Source organism: Callithrix jacchus, chromosome 15 (genome assembly GCF_049354715.1).
Source record: "Callithrix jacchus isolate 240 chromosome 15, calJac240_pri, whole genome shotgun sequence".
Taxonomy (NCBI): Eukaryota; Metazoa; Chordata; class Mammalia; order Primates; family Cebidae; genus Callithrix; species Callithrix jacchus.
Genome location: NC_133516.1, coordinates 72160647 through 72174261, shown reverse-complemented (window position 1 = coordinate 72174261; position 13615 = coordinate 72160647). Strand labels below are relative to the sequence as shown.

The 13615-nt window shown below is 48.7% G+C and overlaps 1 long non-coding RNA gene across 3 annotated transcripts; it reads left to right on the top strand.

Annotated features, from left to right (window-relative positions):
- The first annotated feature begins 1741 nt into the window (after positions 1 to 1741).
- Positions 1742 to 11603, top strand: LOC144579585 (uncharacterized). Of its 3 annotated transcripts, XR_013527529.1 has the most exons (5): positions 1742 to 1844; positions 7066 to 7205; positions 7966 to 8362; positions 10617 to 10724; positions 10891 to 11603. It is a non-coding gene; the product is annotated as an uncharacterized LOC144579585 (long non-coding RNA). The 3 variants fall into 3 exon arrangements; XR_013527530.1 differs by lacking the exon at positions 7966 to 8362; XR_013527531.1 differs by lacking the exons at positions 7066 to 7205; positions 7966 to 8362.
- Positions 11604 to 13615: the final 2012 nt, after the last annotated feature.

Below are 13615 nucleotides of genomic sequence, written 5' to 3'. Positions count from 1 at the left end.
TTTTATTTGGCTCACATTGTGGCTTCTCTAATCTGAATTTGGATGTTTTTAGAAGGGGCGCACATTTACAAGAGGCCAGAAACCCTACCAGCCCTCATATTTTAAAAAAAGTATCCGATAGCTCCCACATTTCCATTCACTGCTTAGTCCTTAAAAGCATTTTTGGCAGATTGTATTTTCCAACGTGGCCACAACCACATCTCCCATTCCACATACTCTTCATGCAATGTGACACTGACAGCCCTTCCATAAAAGAGATGGAGTCTATGTTTTATCCTCAAGAATCAGATATGTGAGTACAGCACAAAGACTGCTATGTGGCTTCCAAGTCTCAGTCATGTAAGGCAACACAGTTTCCACCTGGTTCTGTCGGGACAATTGCTCTTGGAACCCAGCTGCCATGCTGTGAGGAAGCTCAAGCTACATAGAGAGTCCAGGGGTAAATTTTCAGCCAACAGCTTCAGCTGATGTTTCAGGCAATAGCCAGCAGCAACCACCAGGTATGTGAGTAAGGAAGCCTTTAAAATAACTCAAGCTCTTGGATTGCAACTACATAAGAAACCTCCAAGCAAGATTCACCTTGCTATACTCAGTCAACCCCCAAGAGCTTATAATGATTATTGTTGCTTTAAGCCAGGAAATTGCAGGGTGATTTGTTACTCAGCAATAGACTCCTTTACTACAGCCAAAGAAGGGCGGAGTTAGAAATTGAATCCAGGCTGTCAGTTTCCAGGATTTTCCAGAGCTCACGTAATCCACTTATCTGACAGTTGTATTTACTGTTCGTTTAAGGAAACAGACAGTGAGGAGAAATGGCTAAAATACAAGAACTTTTGAAGAGGAAGGAAATCAGCTAACCACAGCAACATGGAGTCTCATGTTCCATGAAAAATATGTAGAAGCCCCTGCTGTGTATTCCAGTGGGCTGCTAGACACCCAGGAAGTTGTGAAAGTAAACCAAGAACATAAGTATTGTGATTCTGATTATGTCCCTAGCCACATTGGGGCCTTGTATCCAGTAGTGCTCAATGCATGCTTATTATTCAGGATGAAGACAACAACTGAGCTAGAACCAAGAAGTCTTGTCCACAGCAATAAACAATGTCAGTAGTGACAGGTGCTGTGAAGAAAAATAAAACCTAATAAGAGGATAGTGAGTGATAGAAACTGCTGTTTTAGTGTGGGTGGCCAAGGGAGGCCTCTCTAAGACGATGAAAGCAGAGGCTGGACAGAGGGAGCAAGCCTTGGAGCTCTCTAGGGAGTATCTGGATGGAGGGAATAGCAGGAGCAATGGTGCCAAGGTGGGACTGGGAGGCTGGATGCTGGAGAAGAGCAAGCGTGGAGACAGCAGAGGAGATGAAGTCAGAGCAATGGGGGTGGACTGCATGGGTCTGATAGGGACTTGCCTTTTACTCTGGGTAAGATGTGGAGCTGCTAAAGGGTGGTGGAGGAAGGGGGTGGCCTAAGCTTCCAAACGGCCACTGTGGATATCACCAGGAATCCCTGACTCTGCCACTCAACCCTTCCTTTCTCCCTGTGGTGTGGAGGCCACTAGCTTCTCGAGGCACACTCCTGGCTGCTCTGCAATCTCCAAAGGAGAAAAAAAACTTGTTTCCAGCAGGTCCAACAGTAATCCTGAGCTTGAAGCTCATTGGATGAACTTGGGTCATGTGCCCATCCCTGAGCCAATCACTGTGAGTGAGGAGTGCTGGAATGTTCTGATTGGCCAGCCCTGGGCCTTGTGCCTACTCCCTGAGTCAGGAAATGGAGTGAGGCCTCAGGCAGTGCAAGAACTGAGCCTGAGGAGGGTTCTTCCAAAGGAAACCTGGGGTCTCTTTTCAGAGGTAGGGGGTGGAAGGGGGGTAGGGGCAATGGGGAGGGTGAGAGATGGGAGGAGTGGGGGGAGTGGGGAGGGTGGGGAGGGGCGGGCTCTGAGGCATAACACCATGGAACTGTCCCACATTGTGAAGGGGGCCACGTGTCAGGTAGTCATTGGTCAAGGGCTCTGTAGTTTGCTAGGGCAGCCATAGCAAAGTACCACAGACAGCGTGGCTTAAGCAGCAGAAATGGATTGTCTCACAGTTCTGGAGGCTGGAAGTCCAAGATCAAGTGTCAGCAAAGCCATGCTCCCTCTAAAACCCGTGGAGAAATCCTTCCCTGTGTGTCCAAGCTTCCGGTGGTGGCTGGCAGTCCTTGGCATTCCTTGCCCGGCAGATGGATCTCTCCAATCCCTGTCTATATTGTCGCATGGTCATCTCTCTGCATGTCTCTTATTATAAGGACACCAGGAATGACAGTGTACCTACTCAGGTATGACCTCATCTTAACCTACAACTGCAAGGACCCTAAGAGGGTAACTTTCTGAGATACTAGGGTAGGACATCAACATATCTTCTGTTGAGAGGGGTCCACAGTTCAACCTGTAACAGGTTTCTTGGGGCCATGGTCCAGCTGTTTGTACTCACACTTCAGACAGTCACAACCCAAGAGTTGTCCTCTGTGGGGAGACATTTGGGGTAAGGGGGCACCCATATGCCAAGGACAGGTCTCAGGAGAAGGGGGTGGCCAACACTCACAGCAGCTGGGGGATAGGTGTGTCAGTGAGAGAAGGGGATGTGGGCCCGGCACCCACAGGATCTAAATGGCAAATTGTTTGACTTCTCTATGCCTCAGTTTCTTCAGGTGGAAAATGGTTGTAGAGTGGCTGCCTCAGGGATAGGTTAGGAAATAGTTCGTATTCTGAGAGGTGCCTGTCACATGGTAAGCCCTTGGAAATGTTAACTGTTATTAATAACAATTTGGGCCATGGTGGGTGTGAGAGGACCTCTGGGAAGTAGCAGAATTCATTCCCAGCTGATGGTCTGGCCTCTGCTCATCCTTCCTGACTGACTCCAAAACATCCCCCGGAAGTCTTAATCCACTACAAACAAAAATGCGGGATGAGCCCTTCAAGACCATCGAATGCAGTCCTTGATGACTATTTCACAGATGGGGAAACTGAGGACTAGCAATGAATTTCTCAAGTAATAAATGACAGACAATATGGTGGTGGTTATGCAAAAGACTGTGGACTCCGACAGACCTGGGGGGCTTGAATGCCAGCTGAGTGACCTTGGGTCAGTACCTGTGCCTCTCTGGGATTCAGTTTCCTTGCCATAAAATGGGTCACTATTGTACCTATGGTTGAACATTACATGATGCTCTCTGAACGTTTATTATAAACTCCTGTGTCATCCTGACATTATTGTGAAGCATGGGCACATATGTGGCCATTCTGGAGGCAAGGATGTTTTCAGCTCCTAGGATACCCTGGCCTGAGGGGTTTTGGCTCCAAGCCCCTCACCCTGCCTCTAGTCAGACATGCTGTCTCCCATCTGAGCAGAGGACCCTGTCTGGCCCGGGCTGTGGTCCCCCTAGGAAATCAATACCCTGAGGCTGACACCCACCTCCTCAGCACCTTTGAGCTGCTTAATTGTATGGATGTGGTGCTGCCGCCAAGGCCTGTTTTCGTCAGAGCTGTGTGGCCACAGCCGTGCTTGGTTGAGAGGTACATTCATTATAGAGTCAGCTTTTATCAGGACTTCCAGAGGGCCTGGGGATGAGGAGTGCAGCAAGCAGGCACACTTTCTCCCCAGGATGCAGCCAGGCTTCTAGTCCAGGCTGCTGATAATAACAGCCAACATTCACTTTGGGCTTACTGTGTGCCAAACGCCATCCTAAGATCGTTACAAATGTCAACTCACAGCAGCCCTATGAAGTAGGTGTTATGGTTATTATCCTCATCCCCATTTCGCAGGTGGGGCGACCGAGGCCCCAGGGAGTGAAGCGACTTAGTCAAGGTCACTCAGATACCAAGTGGGGCCAAGGGCTCTAAAGCCTGGGTGTTTAACCCCTGCCCTGTGCTGCCTTGGTGATGGTGGTGTTGAATAGTGTGATGTCAGCAATAACCACAGCAGCTTCCACTTATTGTGAGTTAGCAGGAGCCAGGCGTCGCTTTATTCCATCCCCGCTCCGGGATAGGGTGAACAGCCCCGTTTTATAAATGAGCCACTTGGCAGTTGGTGGGGAGGGCGAAGGCATTTGCTCAAGGCCACACAGCTCATTGAGGAAACAGCTGTTTTGTTTTTTACTACAGGCATGTTGGGTTCCAAGCCTAGGCTCTTAACTACCTTCCTCTGCTGCCTCCCAGTCTCTTTCTGTTTTCCTTTGGGAAGTCACTGCCTGTCTCTGGGCTTCAGTGCGCTTTCTTTTTTTTAATGTAGAGCTGTGTCTCTATTTTTAAATTTTCATTTTTAAGAGAGATTGTGTCCAAAACTGCATTGCCCCCACGCTGATCTCAAACTCCTGGGCTCAAGTGATCCTCCCGCCTCGACCTCCCAGAGTGTTGGGATTACAGGTGTGAGCCACTGTGCCTGGCCCCTCAGCGCACTTTTCATCCACCAATGTGTCTTTCTGAGTTCCTAAGTGCCTAGACTGGAGTTGGGGCTGGGGCAGGTAAAAAGGAGGGAGGGGAATGCCAAGGTCTCTGCCCTCAGGGTGTCAGATGCCTGCCTCTACCCCCAAGGTGGTGTTTCTCCCAGCACCTCTTCCTGGCAGGGCACAAGCCACTTGCAGTATGATGCCGGGGGTACTTTTTAGTAAGGCCAGTGCCAGCCCTAGAAATTCTGATTCAGGAGGCCTATGCTGGGGCCTAGGAACCTGCACTTAAAGAAGGGTGCCTGGGGAGGCTGGTACACAGCCTCCACAGGCCCCATGGATTCAGATTCTGCCTGACTCTGCTCTTAATGAAAAAGTCTTATAAAGAGAACATGTACTATATCCAAAGCCTCAAGAAGATGAATTTCATCATTTAACAAACTAATTCAAAATTAAACAAGTTTTTAAAATTCTGAAGGTAACATGTTCACGTTAAAACATTCAAAAAGTATAGGAAGATGAAGTAGTAACTTTCAGCTTTTCTCCCTTCCACGTCTCCTGGAGCTGTCCAAAGGAAAATCACTTGCCAAAGGCTTATTGATCACCCACTTGGAACCTGGGACAGCAGGGGACCAGACAGATGCCGTCCCTCACCTGATCATGGCAGTTGAAGTGTATGGAGTGCTTACTGTGGTCGGGCCCATCCTACCTGCTTCCCTGTCCCTACAGTGGTGCCACAGGTGGTCCTACGATTGTTCTCCTTTTATAGATGAGAATGGAATTTATTGTCAAACTCATGATTTACCAAAGTTTGTCCCAGTTCAACCTGCATCAGAAACACTTGAGCCTGCCATGCAAAATGCAGATTCCTGGGCTCCAACCTGCCAGCTTCCTGGAGTGGAGCTAGGAGCCTCTATTTTTATGCACATGCCCCATTTTTCCCTACAGATTTTCTGACCCCCACTAAATTAAAAAAAATTTTTTTTTGAGACAGTCTCACTCTGTCACCCAGGCTGAAGTGCAGTGGTGCCTTTTGGCTCACTGTAGCCTCTGCCTCCCAGGTTCAAGCAATTCTCATGTCTCAGCCTCCCAAGTAGCTGGGATTACCAGTGTGCACCCCCACACCCAGCTAACTTTTGTATTTTCAATAAAGACGGGGTTCCCCCATGTTGGCCAGGCTGATCTTGAACTCCTGACCTCAAGTGATCCACTTGCTTCAGCCTCCCAAAGTGTTGGGATTACAGGCATGAGCTGCCATACCCAGCCCCCCACCAAATTCTGAGAACCATTGTCCAAGCTGTTGTGGTAGGTAAAAGAATGAAGGGACCGTGGAAATGGTGGGATTTCAAAAGGGCTACAGCTCTTCTGAAGAGGACAGTCAGGGCAAAACACAAAAGCCAGGATAGTGTTCAACCTGATGGGTTTCTTGCCAGCGGTGTAGCTGAGCCCCAGTACATGCCTAACTTAGTTCATGTCTGCCCCCACCCCAAGGCTGCTAACCCCTGAAGCCTCTCTCTCTCAGCTTCCCAAGACAAGCAATTCTCCCACCCCCAGCCTCCAGATGATCCCAGCTGCTTCTGTTATGTCTTATTAGTCAAGTGGAACATTAATTAAATGTGAGGATAATAGACCCAGAGTCCAAAAAGATTGTCAAGCCCAGGGAAGAAAAGAAGTTCTTTCAAAAGGCCCTGCAGGCCGGAACCCTTCATTATGTGACAATAAGGAAGGCTGTTACCCTGCCATTCCCACTCTGCTGAGTGACTTGAGGCAGCAGGCCCTGCGATGTGTGGCAGGGTGACATGGGAGTCGGGAGCCCAGGGAGACAGGAGCAACCTGGGTCACCTGGACTACCACTGGACTTCGTAAGGAGGGCCGCAAGACTGGGATAAATGGGACCCTCTGGGAAAAGAAAAAAGTTCAAACTACCCCTCTCCACTCCAACCTCACCCTCCTGAGTTTTTCCCCTGGTGAGCTCGTATTCATTCTTCAAGGCCCAACTCCAAAGCCCCCACCTCTGAAAAGCAGAGTTAATCCTTGCATTTCCTGGGCTGGGGCAGAACCGCGAGCTGCTTTCAGTTCAGGTTCTGGGTCACATAGGTATTTCAGGCCATTATTCCCATGTCTGTCTCCCCTCAACCCCTACAAGCAGACTAACCTAGACTACAGTAACTTTTCCTACCTCAGGCTCCTCACCGAGCACGTGCTGGTGAACATTTGTCAGAAGAACCAGTTAGTTTTGTCAAGACAAACTCTGGTGCTGGTCAGCTCTAGTTTCAAACTTTTTTTCTTTCTTTTCTTTTCCTTTCTTCCTTTTTTTCTTCCCTTCCCTTCCTACCTTTTTCTTTCCCTCCCTCCTTTCTTTCCTTCCTTCTTTTTTTAAAATTTCTTTCCTTCCTTTTTTCCATCTTTCTTTCGTTTATTTTGCTGTGTTGTACAAGCTGGCCTTGAATTCATGGGCTGAAGCAGTCCTCCTGTCTTAGGCTGGGATTACAGACACATGACACCACACCTGCCCCAAACTCCTTCTTTCAAACAAAATCTTGCCCCCATGTCCAGCTGGTGCAAAGCAAGCAAATGGTAGCTGTTTGAACTTCTTCAAGTGACATTCAAGGTCCTTTGTGATCTCAACCTAGTCTCCCTCCTCAACAGGGCTTCTCCAGTATGTTTGTGCGCTGCCTGCATCAGAATGATTTGGGGCCACATCCCAGACCTATGGAATCAGAATCTCAGGGAGTCTGAGGATCCCAGTCTACAGATGGTGCTGGGGGAGATGGAGGAGGTGGTGACAGGTAGGGGATTTGTCAAGACTCAGATGAAGGGACTCTGCCACAAGTCACAAATAGAGGTGCCTCTCGCCAACCCCTAGGGCTGCAGTTTTCTCCCTTGCCATGCTGTAGAGTTATCTATATTAAACACAGTGCTTCTAATGAAACAATAAGAGTTATTACACACTCTGCTACCTACTGGCAAATCCTCGAATTGAGTCAGCTGTCCTGGGAAGCCACTGAGAACACCCTGTATGGTCCACCTTCACCCTGCCAGAAGGAAAGGGGCTGTGAAGCTGGAAGGAAGCTTAAACTGCTTCATTCCTCCAAGATCCTAAAGCTGGGCATCCCTGGGAGGGCTGGGATGGTGGTTGAAGATTTGGAATTGTGGCTTTTAGAGTGGACCTCTGTAGCCTTGCCGGCCTCTCTGAGTCCTGAACCACCTTCCTTTCTCTGCTTTGAGCATGCATACCCCACAATGGCTTGCCATGGGGGGCCTTTCCCAGTCCTGCAGGCAGGGCCCTTTCCTGTCCTGAAGATTCCCCCACACCTTGGCACTTTTGGTCCCCTGTCCTTTGACTGTTCCTCCTCTCATTTCCCTGCCTGATAAACTCCAGCCCATGTTGCTTCCTCTGTGAGACCTGCCCTGACTATCCCCACACTTCTGGCAGAATGATCTCCCTCTCCCCTTCACTCCTACAGTACCTTACAATAATCATACCAACAGCAGCTACCGGTTACTGAGCACTTACTACAGGCCCCGACCTCTGTTTCCTGTCTGTAGGTGAGAAAGGGGAAGAAAAGAGAAAGCATTCCAAAATGGCTTCGGAGGTCCCTGTGTTCTCCAATCTGGTGTGAGAAGCAGCAAAACAATCCCCTTATTTCAAGAGGCATGGATGTGGCCCAGGAGGCCCAGGCAAGGGGAGCTTGCAGTGAGGACCCAGGGGTCACAGACTGTGGACCGCTGACTGCAGAGCAGGCGGGGACAAGGCCAGCTCAGGGGAAAGATGGTGCAGTAGGTTATATTTTCAAGATTGCCACAGCTTCCCATTCCATGGGCTCATGTTGAGATGTTGCTGCTCCTCTCCTAGAGAGGTGGGACTTAAGTTCTCTTCCCTTGAATGTGGCATGTTCCTACAGCGCAAGTATGCTCCTTGACATCCGAGGCTAGGTTGTAAAAGGTGAGACAGCTTCAGTCTGGTTCTCTTGGGTTGCTTGCTATTGAACCCCAGCCGCCATGCTGTGAGGGAGCCCAGGTGACTTGGAGACGCCATAGCCCTCACTAAGGCTCTCACCAACAGCCAGCATCAGCTGCCAGATGTGTGGCTGAGAAAGCTGTGAGATGGCTCCAGCCTCAGCCAGTGGCCAACTGCACCAGTATAAGGGACTCTGAGCAAGAATCACCTGCCTAGTTTACCCCAAAACCACTAAGAGAATACTAGTTTGTAATTGTTTTCAGCCACTAAATTTTGGGGTAACTCCTTATGCAATAATAGAAAACCAGAACCGATGGGTGGACTCCTAGGACTGACTGGGTCTGGCAGGGGACAGGTATTCTGAAGTGGATTATTCTGAAATGACCAAGACTAAGTTTCCACTTCTTGGTAGAAAGGGGGCTTGAGGTAGAAACAAAATTCCAACCTAGAAATTCACAATTTTTGCATATTTGGCTTTTAGACTGGAAGTCACAGGTGACTGTTATGTGACCTTGGGCAAATCACTTTCCCTTTCTGAGCTTCTTGAGCTCTGATCTCCATGGAAGTAAGAATTTCTCCTGGTGAGATAGTTTTATAAGGATTGTGGGAGATCATGGATGCCAAGTGCTTGGAACTCACCTGGTACCCCATGTGTGCTGAGCACAGACTGGGGTCGGGGAGGGGGCCTCTTGCCATCCCCCTTGCCACCCCACCCTGCCGTCTTTACTTCAGGGTCACGCTGATGCCTGGACACTTGCATGCAGCTCCTGGGGACACACATACTCCCTCTCCCTCCTCCCTTGCTGGAACAAGTCAGGAGCCAGGCAATCAATGGCCAGCCCTGCCTGGGAGAGCTCTCTGCTCATTACAAGTGTCTGCCATCTCCGTGTCCCTCCTATCCAAGGACAGCTCAACAGGGACCTAATTTAGAGAAGGAATAACCCAGCCAGGAGTCTGCTTCTCTCACCCACTTCCCGTCCATGTCCCCATCTGCCCAGAGCCAGAGACCTTGCTGCTCATACTGTCCTCTTAACTGGAGACAGTTAAGGTCTCCTGCCTGACAACCTTGACATTCCCCTCTAGGGGGTCTTGAGGGTTCTGCCTGGTCATATGCTCTCCTGGTTACTTAGCCTAAACATCTACCATTAGTCTGGATGGCAACAACCTGTCTATGGGGCCCCAACTGTGTGGCGGGTGCCTTACATCACAATCAACCTCACCCAGTCTCTGTTGTAGAAACCACAGAGACTTGATAGAGGAGAAACCGAGGAGCAAATAAGTCACTTCTCCTGTAGAATAGTTGGGCTAGAATGAGGCTAGTCTTATTCCCAGGGCTCTCTGCACTCAGAAGCTATCAAAATAGCCTCCAAATTCAAGCACCCTTTTGTCTGGTGCTCAACAGAAAAAATCCTGGGGTTTTGATGAAGAGATAGGCAAATGGATCTATTCATTTATTCTTTCATTCATACTTTACTTCAGCATCTATTAAGTGGTAGGCTCTGTTCTAGGTGAAGGGATAGAGTAGTCAGCAAAAGGAATTCCCTGGTTTCAGAGTTTTCATTCTAGTGGCCCAGAGAGGTGACATCACTTGCCTCAGTTCAGACAGTCAGAGAGTAGCCATTTCTGTGAACCAACCAGAGGCAAAAGGGGTGATCACAGGGAGAGGTCTCCTCTGAATCCCTAGGATCAGGCCAGCCAAGGCATGGAGGACAGGACGTACCTTGGCAACAGGCTGGCCAGGGTTCCAATCCCACTACTGCTACACCCTCACCAGACAACCCTGGGAAAGGCTCTTCGCTTTTTTGAGCCTGTTTCCCTGTAGGTGGAATGGGGATAGTGAGAACCATGGAGAGGTTTGAGAGGATGTAGCAGGCCCTGGTAAGTGTTGGGGACTGGCCCTTCCCTTTCTCCTTCAAGTTTCAGGCTTCTTCCACCTCCTCTGTGAGCACCTTGGCCAACCCTCATGAATGTGGAAGAGATCTGAGTATACTGTGGCCTGATGAGCGACCTCTGCTTCCTGTATCTCATCAGTTTGCTCCTAGAGTCCTTGGGCATGGAGTGGCAAAGCTCTACAGCACATAAAGCACAAATTATTTAAAAAATACTAAGAGATAACCTGATGGTGTGTGGAGAATAGATTGGAGGTGGGGGGCATATCTGTCAGCTATTCACAATAATGCTATATAACAAGCCACCCCAAAACCCAGTGGTTTCAAACAATTATTATCTCTCCTCACAGGTCTGCAGACAAGTTGGAGTGGCTGTGCTCCAGCTGTGTCTGATTCTCCTCCCAGCAGCAGCAGTGAGCTGAGGCACATTCCAGTGGCCATGGCAGAAGCATAAGAGGGTGAGTGAAAACACGTAAATCCCAGGGGGAGCCCCACTTATGCTCCATTCTGTTGACCAATGCCAGTCACTGGCCAAGGCCAAGGTTAAGGGAGATGGAAATCCATCCATCCCATTGGCAGAGGTGTGGCTGCAGGAAGAGACAAAGAATTGGGACTTCTTTTCAGTATACCACAGAAGACGGTGAGGAAGTAGTATGTCTACTTAAGAGGCCCCCATAGACCTCCAAGTGAGTGAAGATGGACCAGACTGGCAGCAGTGATGGTGATGAGAAATATCTGTTGACTGAATAAATGCTCAGACCCTTAATTCCCCTCCTAGGAATTCATGCTAATAACATAATCTAAACTGTGAAGTTGTTCATTTCAGCATTGCCTATAACAATAAAATATGAATACAACTTAAATGTGTATGAAAGGTGACTCCTAAATTCTAGGACCTTAGAAAGTATAATAGAAAGAGACTGTGCTTTGGACTGTCATGGTGGCTTATACCTGTAATCCCAGCACTTTGGGAGGCTGAGGCAGCAGAATCACTTGAGGCCAGGAGTTTGAGATCAGCCTGGACAACATAAAAAGACCTGTCTCTGAAAAAAATAAAAAATTAGCCAAGAGTGGTGGTGTGTGTCTGTAATTCCAGCTACTCGGGAGGCTGAGGCAAGATCACTCGAACCCAGGAGTTTGAGGTTATAGTGAGCTATAATTGTGCCCATGCACTTTAGCTTGGGTGACAGTGAGACCCTATCTGCAAAGAAAGAGAGAGAGAAAAAGAAAGGAAAGGAAAGGAAAGGAAAGGAAAGGAAAGGAAAGGAAAGGAAAGGAAAGGAAAGGAAAGGAAAGGAAAGGAAAGGAAAGGAAAGGAAAGGAAAGGAAAGGAAAGGGGAAAGGAAAGGAGAGGAGGAAGGGCGGGAAGGAGGGAAGGAAGGAAGGAAAGAAGGGAGGGAGGGAGGGAGGGAGGAAAAGAAAGAGAGAGAGGAGACTGGACTGTGGGGTAAGGTAGACCTGAGTTTGAATCTCAGCTCTACCACTTTTGAGGCTTGTGATCCTGAGAAAATCACTTCAACTCTCTGACCCTCAGGTGTGGAGAAAGGAAAAGTTACGACTTTATAGAGCAGGACAGAAAAAGTTCACTGGCATCAGAAAAGGCTTCCTAGACAAATAGGACTCAAGCTGGGGAAGGAGGAATATGACTTGGAGAGGCAGATGGAGAAGGTAGATGCCCTGGATGGGAGGGACGCGCATCCAAAAGTGCTGGTGGCAGGAACCATGTGGCATGTCTTTGGAAGTGAGGAAACTGTAGGATTGGAGCTGAGGTACTGGGAAGAGGAGTGATGGAGATGAGGTAGGGTGGGGTCGAAGGGCCTAGCCACAAAAGACCATGAGTGCTGGGCCTCCAGAGCACTGTGGGGTGGGATCAGTGAGTGCATGCGTGGCCCTGCTTTGGGCTTGACCTTTGTTTCATGGGCTGTGATTCAACAAGCCGCTGCCTGTCCTGGGATAGCCCCTCTTGGACCACTAGACATTCTTGTAAAATATAGTCCATTATGTTGTTAATGAACTTCCTTCTCTTTTTGGTTTTAGAGAACCAACAGGCATTCAATTCCCTGCTCGTGGAACCCTTCACTTGGCACTTAATGTCCTTATCCCATTTGGCTCTCACAGCAGCCCACATGGTGGGGATCATAATTCCCATTTCCTCTTGTTTTTTTTTTTTCTTTTTTTAATTTAAAAAAATTTAATTTTTTTGTAGAGACATGGCCTAACTATGTTGCCCAGGCTGGTCTTGAATTCCCAGGCTCAAGCAACCCTCCCACCTCGGCCTCCTAAAATGCTAGGGTTAAAGGCATGAGTCACTGCACCTGGCTGCTTCTTCTCTTGCTGTCTCTTTTCTTTTCTTTCTGTCTCACTCTGTTGCTCCAGTTGGAGTACAGTGGCATGATCATGGTTCACTGCAGCATTGACCTCCTGAGCTCAGGTGATCCTCACACCTCAGCCTCCCAGGAAGCTGGGACTACAGGCACAAGCCACCATGCCCAGCTAATATTTTGTAGAGACAGGGTGTCACCATGTTGCCCAGGCTGGTCTCAAACTTCTGGATTCAAGCAATGTTCCCACCTCTTCTTCCCAAAGTGCTAGGATTACAGGTGTGAACCACCATGCCTGGTCTTTTTATTTTGAGACAGGGCCTTGGTCTGTTGTCCAGACTGGATTGCAGTAGGGCAATCACAGCTTACTACAGAGTAGCTGGGACTTTAGGCAGGTGCCACTATGTCCAGCTAATTTTTAAGAATTTTTTTATAGAGATGGGACCTTACTATGTTGCCCAGGCTGGTCTCAAATTCCTGGGCTCAAGACATCCTCCTGTCTCAGCCTCCTACTAGAGTTCTGGAATGACAGGCATTAGCCCCTGTGACTGACCTTGATTCTCATTTCTTAAGAAAGGCCACTGAAGCTCAGAGGTTGGATTGAAGTCTTGTCTGAGGTCACATGGTGCCTGCCTGTCCCAGCAAAGGGGTTATTTGCCTTTGCTCGGAGTCTCTCCTGAGGGGTGAGTGAGACTGTGTGTGTGTGTCTGTGTGTGTGTGTGTTGTGCTTGTGCCTGTGAGACTGTGTCCTGGCTAAGGCAGCTCAATACTCAGCGTTCCACCTTAAGCCCAGGTGGAAGTATCACGAATCTGTCAGGCAATTGAAGCCCAAGCTCCCATCATCCCAACAGCTGCAGTGAATCTATTTGTGACTTCTCTGTATACAAATTAAAAAGTAGCTCTCAGTAATAGCGTGGGGAAGGCTGATCTGTCTGTGTGACTCCAGCCTTTATTAAGACTTTATTAAACCTTCTTTTTTTAATTTCTTTTAATTTTCCTACCTATTGGGCTCAAGCGGCTCATCAATC